The following is a 15,344-nucleotide window of genomic DNA, read 5'->3' on the forward strand; positions in this document are numbered from 1 at the left end:
GGTGATGATGTGAATCACATATATTCCACAACATACATTTAAGGTGATGCTGTTAATTACATATCTTCAACAGTGCCACCTTAAATATGCACTGTTGTATACCTAATGTTCATGACAATTGTGCATCGACTATACAACGCCACCGCCTTAAATGTGTGTTGTTTTATACTATATCACTACCATGTTTGAATTAGTTGTCATTATTTCCTCTAAATTAATGTCATTCAAAATCACAATTACTTAATTATTCTATATATGTAATTGATTAATATTATCTAAATGTCTCTATCTCTTCATCAACGCACATTTATGATTGCGCTGTTAGTTACATCTCTACAACAACACAATCTTAAATATGTGTTGTTGAAGACTCCGACCAGGCCCTAAAAACATAAAAGTTTCCTGCATTCACACATATTCTCTGCAATACCAAAACTCACTTACCCAATAGCGAAACTCATTTACTCTCAAAATCCTTCAACACCGAAAATCATTTACTCTCAAAATCACTCTATCTCAAAATCATTTAACCCCGATAATCATTTACTCTTGTAAAAATTCTACCTCAAAATCATTCAACACCGAAAATCATCACTCGTTCAAGACCAAAAATCACTACTCGTTAAACACTGAAAGTGAGCTTTCTTTATAAATATTTTGCCTTATTTCATATATTGAGTTTGATTTCACCTTATTACATGAGTTTTTCTTAATGCCCAAATTGATTTCACCTTATTTCACTCATTTAGCTTGTATTGAGTTAGAGTTTCCTCTTTCAGCTTATTACATGAGTTAGAATGCAATGTATCCCTTAGTTACCATTTACGAGGAGAATACATTAGAACTATAGATTAACTCATTAATATTTTTTGTCAATTCCTTTCTAGAAAATGGATTGAAATTGGATGATGGCCAATCGATTGACAAAGGAGTATGAGGATGAAGTCAAATATTTTGTTAGGTTTGCTACTGATAATGCAGAAAACCCGAATAAAATTGTTTGTCCTTGTTTAAAATGTTGTTATTACAATCGAGTTACTCCTACTGAGTTAAAAGTTTATCTAGTGTGTCAAGGTATCAATCATATTTACACATGTTGGATAAGGCATGGTGAGAAAATATATGGTATGGATTGTCCTGAGACAAATACATATGAAGGGGATCGTTTCGAGGAAATGGAAAACTTTGCCGAAGAGGATCTTTAGGATTATCCTAAGATGTTTCAGTAGTTGATAAGTGATGCTGAGAAACCATTATATGATGGTTATACTAAATTCACTAGATTAGCAGCGGTGGTAAGGTTGTATAAGTTGAAATCAGTTAATGGATGGAGTGATAAGAGTTTCACAGACCTACTTGCACTTTTGAAGGATATATTACTGGAGGATAATGTGCCCAATTCTGGAACCTATGATGCTAAATAAATGTTATGCTCCATTGGCATAGACTACAATAGGATACAAGCTTGTAAAAAAGACTGCATCTTTTTTCTTAACGAGTATGCTTCGTTGAAGTTTTGTCCAAATATAATGCAACGCTTTATAAGAAGGAAGAATCAATTCCCAAAAAGGTGGTATGGTATTTTCCCATCAAATCAAGATTTAAGCGTATGTTCAGCAATACTAAGATGCAAAGAACTTGACATGACATGCTGATGAAAGGACTAAAGATGGCAAGCTTTGATGTCCTACAGATTCTCCTCAATGGAAAAAATTGATCATGAGTATCCTAGTTTTGGTCAAGAATCAAGAAATCTACGCCTTGCATTATCAACTGATGGAATTAACACACACAGCGTTCAAAGTAGCTCCCACTGTACATGGCCAGTGATGTTGGTGATATACAACCTACCTCATTCTCTATGCATGAAGCACAAATATGTGATGTTATCTATGTTAATTTCTGGACCTAAACAACCAGGAAACGACATAGACATATACTTGGCTCCATTAATTGAAGACTTGAAGCAAATGGGGAGACAAGTATAAATGTATATGATGCACATAGAGAGGAAAGATTCAACTTGAGGGCTATGTTGTTCAGCACAATAAGTGATTTCTCTGCATATGGCAATATGCCAGGATATAGTACAAAATGGCATTTTGCATGTCCTGTGTGTAAAGACAATACTCATTCAACGATGTTGGAATACTATAAGAAGAATGTCTTCCTTTGACATCATAGATTTATACATTCTGATCATCATTATCGATGATGGAGAAAAGCATTTGATGAGAACAATGAAGAAGGTCGTGCTCCTTTGCCGTTGATGGGTGACCAATTATTTCAAAAGGTAAAGGGTTTGAATAATAATTTTGGTAAACCTTTTGCAATAGAAATTGTCACAAATGGGTGGAAGAAAATGTCATTCTTATTTGAATTTCCATATTGGAGTTTATTATATGTAAGACATTTCCTCGATGTTATGCATATTGAAAAAAATGTATTTGAAAGTCTCCTTGGTACCTTACTCAGTGTCTCTGGTAAGATCAAAGATGGCTTGAATGCATGATTGGACTTGGTTAGTATGATAATAAGAAAGGAATTGAGACCAATAATGAAGGGAAAACGTACATATCTACCTCCAACAACTTATACTTTGTCGAGGAAGGAGAAAATAGAAATTTGTAAGTTTTTCGATGGTGTTAAAATTCCAGAAGGGTACTTTTCCAACATTCGGAACCTCGTATCAATGAAAGACCAAAAGTTAAAAGGTCTTAAGTCTCATGATTGTCATGTACTCATGGAGCATTTCTTGCCTATAGGGATAAGGTCCATTCTACCTAAAAAAGTGCGAGGAACCATAACTAAGTTATGCTTCTTCTTCAAGGCAATTTCTAGCAAAGTGATTGACCCTGAAAAATTACATATATTGCAAAGACAAATTGTTTTGACTTTGTGTGAGCTTGAGATATATTTCCCACCATCATTTTTTGACATAATGGTCCATCTAAACATTCATCTTGTTCAAGAGACACAACTATGTGGCCCTTCCTATATGAGATGGATGTACCATTTTGAGCATTACATGGAAGACATTAATAGGCTATGTGAAGAACCGATCAAGACCAGTGGGTTGTATTTTTGAGCGATATATTGTTGAAGAAACTCTTGACTTTTGTACCGGATACCTTACCGATAGTGATTTCATAGACATTCCAATGCCTCGCTATGTGAAAAGAACATTAGGTGAAGGGATTATTGGGAATCAAGTACTCACCATCTCAAGAACCAAATTGGAGCAAGTATACTTATATGTTTTACATAATGCCGACGAGGTGGAGCCATATGTTGAAAGACACAAGGAGATGCTTAGGAAGTCTAAAAAATTGGATTTCATAAAGTGGCTAAAAAATCACATTGTTGAGGAGTTGAATACAAATGCACATTCGATTTCCGAAAGATTGAAATGGTTAGCCAATGGTCCTAGTATTCATGTCTTATCCTACACTGGTTACCTAATTAATGGGTTCACATTTTATACGAAAAAACAAGATGATCAAAGTAAAATGTAAAATAGTGGTGTGACTATTGATGCTCATACTTTGCATATGTCAAGTGGCAAAGATAAAAACCTAATATATGCGAGTATTTTATACTTTAGGGTCATTGAACGAATATAGGAATTGGATTATACAATGTTTCAATTGCCAGTTTTTTGTTGTATGTGGGTTGATAACAACAATGACTTTCGAGTTGATGAGTTAGGGTTCATGCATGTGAATCTTAATCGACTAGGAAATAAAGATGAACCATTTATTCTAGCATAACACGTTCAACAAGTATTCTATGTTAATGATCCAACTGATAAGAAATGGTCTATTGTTCTTTTGACAAACAAAATAATCGTCAATATTATTGATGACCAAGAAAATGAAGATATTGATACCGAAGATGATACTTTTTTGGGAACGTCACAATTGCGTGAGAGTGGACCAACTATGGATGATGATTTATATAAAAGAGATTATCACAAGGAGCGACTTTGGGTGAATCAATATATTCCTCCAAACAACGATATTACAAGCCAAAAAAGATCAAAGAAAAGGAAAAAAATAGATGCATGTCTTTGTATGTAATTTTATGTATTTTTCCAAAAATAAATGGCATGATAACATTGTTTGTAATTTGTATTGTATCAATTTTTATGTATAATACAAACTATTTGGATATACATTCAGGTATTAATGTGTTTGTGCTGTTGAGAATATATATCTTTGTTGTTGAGTATAAATATATGTCTTGTTGATCAATGTATATGTAGGTATTAATGTGTCCTGTTGAGAATGTTTGTCATATGTGTTTCATAAATGTATATGCAGATGTGCAATAATCAACAACGCATGATACTGGAAGCTCCTCCATGCACTATTTTATATGCAATTTAACTGCGTATATTGAAGGTAGCGTTGTTGTATAGGACATATATATAACAACGCTACCAACGATATGCACAATTTTATTGTATAGTATATATACAACAACACACATTGAAGGTAGCGCTGTTATATATATGGCCTATACAACAATGCTACCTACAAAATGTGCTGTTGTATTTATACAAGACAACAACGTGTTGTTTACATTTCACTATTGTATTGGTCACATATCTAACAGCGCATAATAGAGGTGTTGCTGTTGTATAATTTACATACAACAATGCCCTTAAATGCACTGTCAAAGAAAGATATATACTACTGCGGTCACATAGACCACACCCAAAACACTGTTATATAACTGAAATACGCGCTGTTAAACTGCATATCTAGCATAGTGATAGTTTATGTTTGTGCAAATGGTTGAATACATAATACTACTTTATCACCATGATGGTCAATTTATGAGAGTCAGTGATAAACACGTCCAATATAAGAATTAAAGGATTGATCGGTTTTCACCTATGGATATGGACTTTGTGAACATCAAGAATATGAAGACACTGTTCAAGCAGTGCATGTATCATGGCTATAAAGGTATGTATTGGCTTAACTCAAAAAATTATTATTTTTAAATTGATTTAATTCCAATAGAAAATGATAAAGATATTAATAACATGATTTTGACATTGTTGGGTCAAATAATATCAATGATACTAGTGATTATCAAATGTACATATACTTTGAATATCCAATATTGAAAGTTGAAGATACTAAATTTGCTATTGATCTCTCTTCTAAGGATGATTCTATTTACAAACTTCCTCCATTTATTAGTTTAGGTGTGAAAATTATCTTAATTCATAAGGATAATTGAACATTTTTTACTCTAAAAGTTAAAGAAACATCATTCACATATTGGATCTAGTCGAATTATTGTACAAATCCTATGACATGAATTTCTATATAATTTGACGACTAAAATAACAGAAATGAGTACAAAATGATGAAAAGCAGCTGGAAAATAGCTAAGCCCAACTCAAGGTATTTTGCGCCCATCACATCTGTGCTCAAGTTGAAAGTGCCCTACGTAACTTGGCTAGTTGAAAGTTCGAGACCAGATGAAGAGTTGCGCCCAACGAATATACATGCGCCCAATGAAATGCTCAAAAATCAGAAATGTTAAAAGGAGATCGAAAATGCCCTTTTAAAGGGATGGGCTATTTCTTCAAAATATACATTATGCATTTGATCTCTCTTAATTTTTATGGTAGTTTAGATAGAAATGAGATGTAAAAAAGAAAGGAGAAAATGTTAGAGGAGTCAATTTATGCTTATTGAGAAGGTAATCCCTTCTCCTTTAAGTTGTATTTTTATTCTTTTATCTTTGTTTCTAGTTATCATGAAAATGTTTAGCTAAACTTCTCTCTTGTTGGGAATGGATGTAATACCCACTTGATGCATAACATTTCGATTTGAATTTATGCTTAATTGTTATATGTTGATTTTTATGAGTTGTCTATTTTGTCTAATATTTTCTTAGATATTGACAACCTCTTTAGTATGAAATTTAATTGATAAATTAAAGAAGGAATTATGTTCTAAGAGTCTGAAGTTAGGAACTCATCATATTGGTGTAAATTCTAGATGTGGATTTGTACTAATTTGTCATATTCGTGCATGTATTGATATGATTGTTAGACATAGATTTATATGAACATTAAATAACTTTCAAATTTGTTAGCATAGTTGCTAGATGTAGATGTATGTTAATGATTCATAAATCTTCATATTATTAGTATAGTTTCTAGACATACAATTATATTAATAAGCTACTAATATAACCAAGACATTGACGATTTGTACTTTTAGGGTGTTGCATTAGAACTCAATTTCACAAGCATAATTGTTAGACATAAATGTATGTTGTGTGAACCATAGTTGTTCATCTTATAGGTAAAGTTGTTAGACGTAGAACTTTATTTCATGACCTACTAAATTGAATAAGATATTAGATTTTACTACGATTGAGATTCTGTTGTTGTGAAATAATCTTTACCAATTTATTTTGTGTTGGTGAACCAAATGTGTATGGATAGTGATGAGTAAAGTGCGATCCCAACATCTTAATTCTACTTGTTTAATTAAATCAGGTTTTAATTAATAGTATAATCAAACAAGCAAATCAACCCAATTAAAATAACTCAGAATAACAATTTTTAGTTGAAAGACTAGTGTTAAGTAACTCTTTATGTATTCAACGATATTTTTATATTTGTTTGTGATATCCAATTGGGTATTTAATTTATTGACCAAGTTGTTATTTAGCAATTGTTATGGAAGATGATAATGATGTTAAAATATGTTATTTATATGAAGAACATGAAGAAGCACGTGATATACGTGAACATGTATATTAGGATGTACTTAAAGTTATATACCAGAAGTTAGACATGAAGTTATACCTGTAGATGTATATGAAGATTTACCTGAATAAACAGTTGACGAAAATGAACATGCTGATCAAGACTAAAAAGGAAGTAGTAACAAGAAAATAACCCAAGAAGAAGAGAAAATAATCCAAGAAGAAGAGAAAATAACCCCACAAAATAATGAGTCTAACAAAAAGAAAAGGGATATAATCCCAAATTGAAGGACATCAATCTATAACCACTTTTAAAGATTTATACACAGCCATTGCATCATCTATCATTTATTTGTATTATTTTTATTTAAGAATCAACAAATATTAAATATGAATGATGGATAACAAAGTGTATATATATTTTTCTCTAAATATTACATCTCATTACAATAGCATTGCATGTTTTAGAGTATCCCACCTCGTTTGAAGCTTGGTGCGAGATGAAAGCCACTATTGTTATGAAGGAAACATTAAAACCACCGCAGCTTTGCTCTTAGTGACTACCATTGTGAGACAAAGTGTTACTCAAACAAGAAACCAAGAACTACATAGAGAATATGACATATCTAGAGTGACATACCCATGACCTATACTTTTATTTAATGTTTACAAACCCTATCTTTTTCCGTTAAAAAATACGTATAGATTCTGTTTGATTGTAACCAGTATCTTTTTATTAATATACATATTATCTTCACCTTAACATTATGAAATTGTTATGTGTTCCATTATTGAGCAGAGTGATCGTTGATCATTTCTTTACTTTTTATGCCTTTCAAATCATAAATTAAGGATTTTAATTAGGTTATTATTTTTGGACCAAATTTTAACACGATCATATAATCATATATTTATAGCATGCAACAAGATTTTTAATATGTTTAGATCTTTATCTATATATCCTTATTTATTATCTATATCTATATGGATTTATGTATGTTATATGGAAGGAGATTTTGGGTAATGGTTCTTGATTCCCTTATAAGAAATGCCTCTTACATAAATGAATAATCTGTTTTATTTTGAATGATATAACTTTTAAATGAAGAATTGTGAATGAAATGATAAGATTTTTTTGGAAAGAGTCTATATATAATGCTTGATGGAAGTACTAAAACACTATAGTTATAAAAAAAGGACTTCAAATATTGTCACTATCTCTGCCCAGAAAAGTTTCTCTATTAGCCATTAAGAAAAGAAGATCATAAAAAGAACCGGAATGAGATATAAAAGTTTTTTCTTTTGACGAAAAATAACACACTACATCTATAAGATGATCGATCGTCATGGATAGAGATTAGTAATCTATAACCATTAGTATTATATGTGGGAACATGGTTTGTTGGAAGCCATTAGTGAGAACTTTTAGTTGTGAAATCTAGAAAACTCCCAAGTCCCACATAGAAGAGTTTTGAAAAAAATAACTCCCAATTCCCATATGGGAGAGATGAGGAACTTGGAAAAATTATCTTGTTATAAATAGAAGCCTCATCGCTTCATATTTATTTGCCCCAAGTTGAATGCGTTTTCATTCAACCTTTTATTTCTTATCATATATTCTGTCAAGCATTTCCGGCAAACATTTTCCCCTTTCTTTCTGTGGTACTATGAATTGGCAGAGGCAACCAAATTGCGGGAATGTCAAGAACTGACACTAGTAGTCAGTATTGAGAGAAAAGAATTGGCACGAGTAGCCATATCATGGACATTTTGAGAACTGACACTGATAGTCACAGTGCAGGAAAAGAATTGGCACAAGTAGACATATTGTGAGAACTTCGAGAATTGACATTGTTAGCCATATTGTGGGAATTTCTAGAATTGGCAATGATAGCCATATTGTGGTGGATGTATTCGAGATCAGTTCTTACAGTGCAGTAAGAATTCAATAATAGAGATCTAAGCTATTTTATCCTGAGGGCAACATGGTTGATAGTCTGCTTACACATTTTGGGCAGTGCCACAAAAGTTCTTAAAGAGAGCAACCTGATCATGACTCAACCAGTAAGTATTATTTCATACCATTTAAAGTTGTTGCAAGCTACGCTAACCATGTCGGTTTGACGGGACAAATTTCAAATGTTGACAATAAAAGATGAAATTTTTCCTCACTATGAGAAAAGTTGCTCACATTCTGAAAACCGATATCCCAGTGGTGTCAAATGAGGCTGAAAAAGAGGAAATATGCATACTAGCTATGAATATAGCTCTTTGGAATGAAAATGATTATCTTTATTAGAATTTCATTGTAAATGAGTTGTCAAATGATCTCTATGATTAGTACAGTCCAAACAAGTTTGCCAAATTAATTTGGTATGCACTTGAGAAAGAAAGAAATATGATACTGAGGAAGCTAAGACAAAAATAAAATATGATGTTAGCCACTATCTCAAGTATTAGATGACTGATAATAAATCAGTAGAGTCTTAGTCCTATGAGATACATAGAACTGCTCATGAAATCATTTTTGATGGTATGCCCTTAGAGAGTTAAACTCACAGAGCCTATGAATGTGTCTTCATTGGGTATGCTGTAAAAAACAAGACATACATGTTTTATGATCTTAACACAAATGTGATCATTGAGTCTAAACAATGATGATTTTAATGAAAAAGAAATTCCCTTTTAAATTGAGGACAAATGAGGGGGAACATCAACTAGTCACATACATGTGATTAGAGATAAAGATAAAAATGAAAGGTTTGAAATAGAACCTAGAAGAAGTAAGAGAGCAAAAACTGCTAGAGAGTATAGACCTGATTATATGGTCTATATATTGGAGGAGAATCCATCAACTCTCCAAGAAGTTTTGACTACTTTGGATGATTTTTGGCAAGAAGCCATAAATGATAAGATGGACTATCTAGAGTCTAACATGAAAAAGACTATTTTAGTTCAATCCATTATGGAAGTTGAGAAGATAACATTAGCAAGAGCTAGTGAAAAAGCAAGTTGGCGAAGAACCTTGCTTACAGAGATTCCCCTATAGGAAAAACATATACCAGCTGTGTTGATCCATCGTGATAGTACCACGACTATTGCAAAATTGAGAACCACTTTTATAACAATAAGAAACGACAAATATGTTGTAAGCACAACACCATTAGAGAGTTACTCTCTACAGGAGTTGTTAGAGTGAATCATGTACACATTGAGAATAACTTAGCACATCCTTTGATGAAAGGGTTAGTTAGAAAGAAAGTCCATAACACTTCTAAGAGTATAGAACTATTGCTCTTAGAATGAGGATCACTCATGATGGTAACCCGATCTAACTGATTATAGATGCCAAGAAATAAGTTCAATGGGTAATAAAAAATTGTGAAGTGATATGAAAATGAACATGCTATAAAATTATAAGAAGCATGATTCATGCAGTATATGTACAGATGAGTTAAACTCTTAATGAGATCTATACTCCAATTGGAGTGGAGTACCTAAACTACATGAGTATTCTTGATTGACTCACCTATGTGAATGTGGAAGTGGGGGCCGCTTCCTATGAAACTCGGGGGCATAAATTTCTAGAGCATTCACTATACTATGATAGACGTGAATGACCTTTAACACACAGACTTTACAGAATACACTTTTGAAAAGATTGTGTGTGGTTTGATGATGGAGATAAAGTTCAAGACTACAAGTTACTCTAGTAAAATTTGGATCTTACTCACTATCCAAAGGTTCAAGTCGCATGATACCTTTGTTTATACACAATCTTATTGAGACCACAAAAATTCTCGGAAATCGTTTTTTAATTTCAATGGGGGATTGTTGGAACATGGGTTGTTGGAAGCCATTAGCGGGAACTTTTGGGTGTGAAATCTAAAAACTCCCAAATCCCACATAGAAGAGTTTTGAAAAAAACAACTCCCAAGTCCCACATTGGAGAGATGATGAACTTTGAAAAAATCTCATGTTATAAATAGAAGTCTCATCCCTTGATATTTACTTGCTCCAAGTTGAATGCGCTTTCATTCAACATTTTCTTTCACCCTCATATTTTACATTGATGCATTTTCGAAAAACTTCTCTCCCTTTCTTTCTGTGGTACTAAGAATTGGCACAAGCAGCCAAATTGTGGGGATTTCCAGAACTGACACTGTAGTCAGTATTGAGGGAAAATAATTGGCACATGTAGCCATATTTTGGGCATTTCGGTAACTAACACTGGTAGTCAGATTGTGGGAATTTCGAGAATTGGCACTGGTAGCCATATTGTGGAAATTTCGAGAATTGACACTATTAGCCATATTGTGGGAATTTCAAGATTTGGCACAGGTAGCCATATTGTGGGAATTTCAAGATTTGGCACTAGTAGCCATATTGTAGTGGGTTTATTCGAGATAGGTTCTTATAGTACAGTAAGAATTCAATAATAGAGATATTGGCTATTTTATCTTAGGGATAGTGTCGTTGATAGTCTGCCTGCACATTTTGGGCAGTGCCACGAAACGTCTTAAAGAGAGCAACCTAATCGTGACTCAGCCAGTAAGTATTATTTCGTGCCATTTAGAGTTATTGTAAGCTACGATAACCATTTCAGTTTGATGGTACAAATTTCAAACATTGACAACATAAGATAGAATTTTTCCTCCCTTTGAGAATGGTTGCCCACATTCTAAAAACCGATATCCCAGTGGTGTCGGATGCTACTGAAAAAGAGGAAATTAATAAACTAGCTATTAATATAGCTCTCTATAATGAAAATGATTATTTTTATACGAATTTCATTCTAAATGAGTTGTCAGATGATCTCTATGATTAGTACAGTCCACACAAGTTTGCCAAATTAATTTGGTATGCACTTGAGAAAGAAAGAAATATGAACCGATGAAGCTAAGACAAAAATAAAATATGATGTTAGCCACTATCTCAAGTATTAGATGATAATAAATCAGTAGAGTCTTAGTCCTATGAGATACATAGAACTGCTCATGAAATCATTTCTGATGGTATGCCCTTAGAGAGTTAAAATCACAGAGCCTATAAATGTATGTTCATTGGGTATGCTGTAAACAACAAGACATACATGTTTTATGATCTTAACACAAAAGTGACCATTGAGTCTAAACGATAATGATTTTAATGAAAAAGAAATTCCCTTCTAAATTTAGGACAAATGAGGGGAAACATCAACTACTCACATACATGTGATTAGAGATAATGATAAAAATGAAAGGTTTGAAATAGAACCTTGAAGAAGTAATCGATTACCGAACTACTATGTCCAATTGGGTAATTATTTACATGTTGTGTAATCGGTTACCCACATGGAGTAATCGATTACCCTGATCAATTTTTGTTGGATAACTCGTTTCTCACTCATGTAACCTGTTACTTAGTTCTGGTAACTTGTTACTTAGTCACAATAACCTATTACTTAGATCTAGTAACCTGTTACACAATATTTTGAAAATTATTTTCATTTATACTTGTGTTTATCAATTTTCTTTTAAAATAATTTTGAGCATTACTACTAAGTGTATAGTTTAGATTATAAGGATAAAAGTACCTAAAGACTTAGATTCTAAATTCTTGAAGCTTTGTCTTCACTGTCTTTACAAGTATTCTTCCTTTTCATCTTTTATGTGATGTTGGTGTCTTCATCAAAACCGTGCCAAGATCAGGAGCCAAATCTTCTTCACAATCTCCCCCTTTTTGATGATGACAAACCAATATCCTCTTGACAGTGTATTTTTTTAGAGTAGTATACTTTGGGATATTCTTGACTTGTCTTGAGTATACTATGTGTCTGAAATGATTTTAACAAAAACTACACTCTTCCATCTTTTCTCCCCCTTTTAATTTCATAAAAAAAAAGAACAACCAAGAGTCCAACTTAATATATATAGCATACACTATGTCTATAACAATCATAACAATAATCAACATAACATATCAGCAAATTAAAATATGTTCAAACATTGTTCAAACAATAACCATAAAAACAACAAAAACAACAAAAGCAACAATTGTCCAAAATCATGCAACATTACAAACAGAATTCTTAGACAAAAAAAGTTCTAAGACTCAGGTTCAATGTTGTCGTCATCAAGGTCCATGAGAAAGATGCTGAAGCTCGAATTGGACTTGTTGATTCTGAGTGTCCAAAGCATCCATCCGATTTGAGATGTAGCCTCGAAGAAGGAATAACTTATCTATGATCATCTGGTTTGTAGGAATGTGAACAGATGACGAAGACTCGGCATGAAACTCAGAAGTTTGGTATTCATAAGGGTTAGTAGAGACATTCACATTAGGATCAACAGGTGCAACCTGTATATCACTTTGATGTTTATAGAGTCTATCAATGAGATCTCGAAAGAAGCACATTTTGTGGATCACATCCACATCGATTTTACTATCGTGTGCATCAAGTTTGACTTTGGATTCACCAACAATGGATACACAAAAATGCTCAAGTATGTTGGTTATGAAGATTGCATAAGGCAGATGGCTCTGAGATTCTCAAACAGACCATATATGTCTCATTACCGTGTTAGCTCAGTTGATTGAAAGGTTATGCTTTAAAGCATACATCAATTGTAGTTCCATGTCATTGATTTGAATATTTTGGAAGAATGACATAGCTCAAAAAGTAATGGATCAAGCGATCTATGAGATTGAGATTTACTACAGCAAGGATATCTCTACTCTTTACATTTTCACCTAAAGCCATTTGCTTATGCATTTCTATTTCCCTTTTAGAAAATCTACACATAGAGTAGTAGAACTCTTTTCTATCATAATTATCCCAACTGCATGCAGGACTGAAATCTTTGATGCTACCTTAAGAAGTTATGTTACAACAAATTGAACTGAAGGTCTTAATATCCAAAATAATTTTTGTTCCTTTCACATATGATGTTAGACGATTTTTCCTAAAGTTCAAGTTATAGTAAAATACTTTAACAAGTTTAGGATTATAGGCTTTTTATTCCTCACAAAAATCAAAGAGATCTTGTTGCCTTAGAAGAGTAGGGAAATGAAAATCTTCAAACTCATAGTTACTGATATTACCATACTTAGGAGCAAAGATAGAGCTTCCAAGGAAATGATATGAGAATGTTTTGCGTTGAACATCATTTGCAAGATGACGTGTCATATCCAAAGGGTTAGCCTCAGAAGATGAAACTCCTTGCTTTCTTTGAGACACACTGGTATGTTGCCTCTTAGCTCTTGACGATGAAGCTATTGATTGTGGTTTTTGAAAAGTTAGGTTTTGGGATTTGGGATTTTTTTTGATTCGGGCCACTAAACACGAAATCTATGGAATAGAAGTGTTTAGAACTCAAACTGTGATATGAAACGACTCAGAAATTACACAGATCAGATCAAAAATGAAGATTTTAGGGAAACTCTAGGGAAAACACGAAAATGAGGGTTTGGGGAGGAAGAAGAAGTGTTTGAAGAAAGAGGAGGGAAAATTAAATAATGCTCAATGCTATAATCGGTTACTGAGTCCAGAATTTTGAATTTTCAGACATACTCATGAATTTGAAAATTTTGAAAAGATTTAAGAAATTTTAAGTACAAGTAGGCATATTATAAGCATAATGAAGCAAACATATAATCATGAATAAGCATTTAAGACATGTAAGCTTCATCAAGTATGCCTAATTCAGGTCTAATTTTATAAAAAAGTTCTTTTGCCAAGGGTTTAGTGAATATATCTGCTAGTTGGTCATGAGTATCAACAAATTCTACATACACATCTTTCTTTTGTGAGATTTATAGCACTAGTATTGTTACATTTTAGGGGAATGCAACCTAAGTCTAAGTCATAATCTCGCCATTGTTGTTTAAGCCACAACACTTGGGCACAACTACTACCTGATGCTATGTATTATGCCTCAGTAGTACTTATGGCAACACATGCTTGTTTCTTGCATGACCATGAGACTAGTGTATTTCCTAATATATGACAAGTACCACTTGTACTTTTTCTCTCAGTTTTGCATCCAACAAAATTTGAATCTAAATATCCAACTAAATCACATACACTTCCTTTTGGATACCATAATCCAACGTCAGTTGTGCCTTTAAGATATTTAATGATTCTTTTGACAGAAACTAAGTGTGACTCTTTTGGTTTAGATTGATATCGAGCACACTAGCAGACACTAAACATTATAGCAAGTATACTGATAGTTAAATAAAGTAGGACTCCAATCATACCTCGACATTTTGATATATCAATGCATTTTCCAGCTTCACCTGTATCAATGTATGTACCATAACCCATATGGGTGGTAATTGGCTTGAGTCATCCATTTCAAATCTTTCAGCAAATCTCTGCAGTATTTGGATTGACTCACAAAAATACCATCGTTGAGTTGTTTGATTTGTAATCCAAGGAAGTAATTTAGCTTCTCCATCATAGAAATTTCAAACTCCCTTGCAGCATTTTTCCAAAATCACTACACAAAATCTTATGAGTAGAACCAAAAATAATATCATCTACATATATTTGAACAATAAGAGTATGATAATTTATTTTCTTAATAAAAAGTATAGGTTGACTTTCCTTTGGTAAAACC

This window comes from Lupinus angustifolius, chromosome LG11 (genome assembly GCF_001865875.1).
Source record: "Lupinus angustifolius cultivar Tanjil chromosome LG11, LupAngTanjil_v1.0, whole genome shotgun sequence".
In the NCBI taxonomy this organism is placed as follows: Eukaryota; Viridiplantae; Streptophyta; class Magnoliopsida; order Fabales; family Fabaceae; genus Lupinus; species Lupinus angustifolius.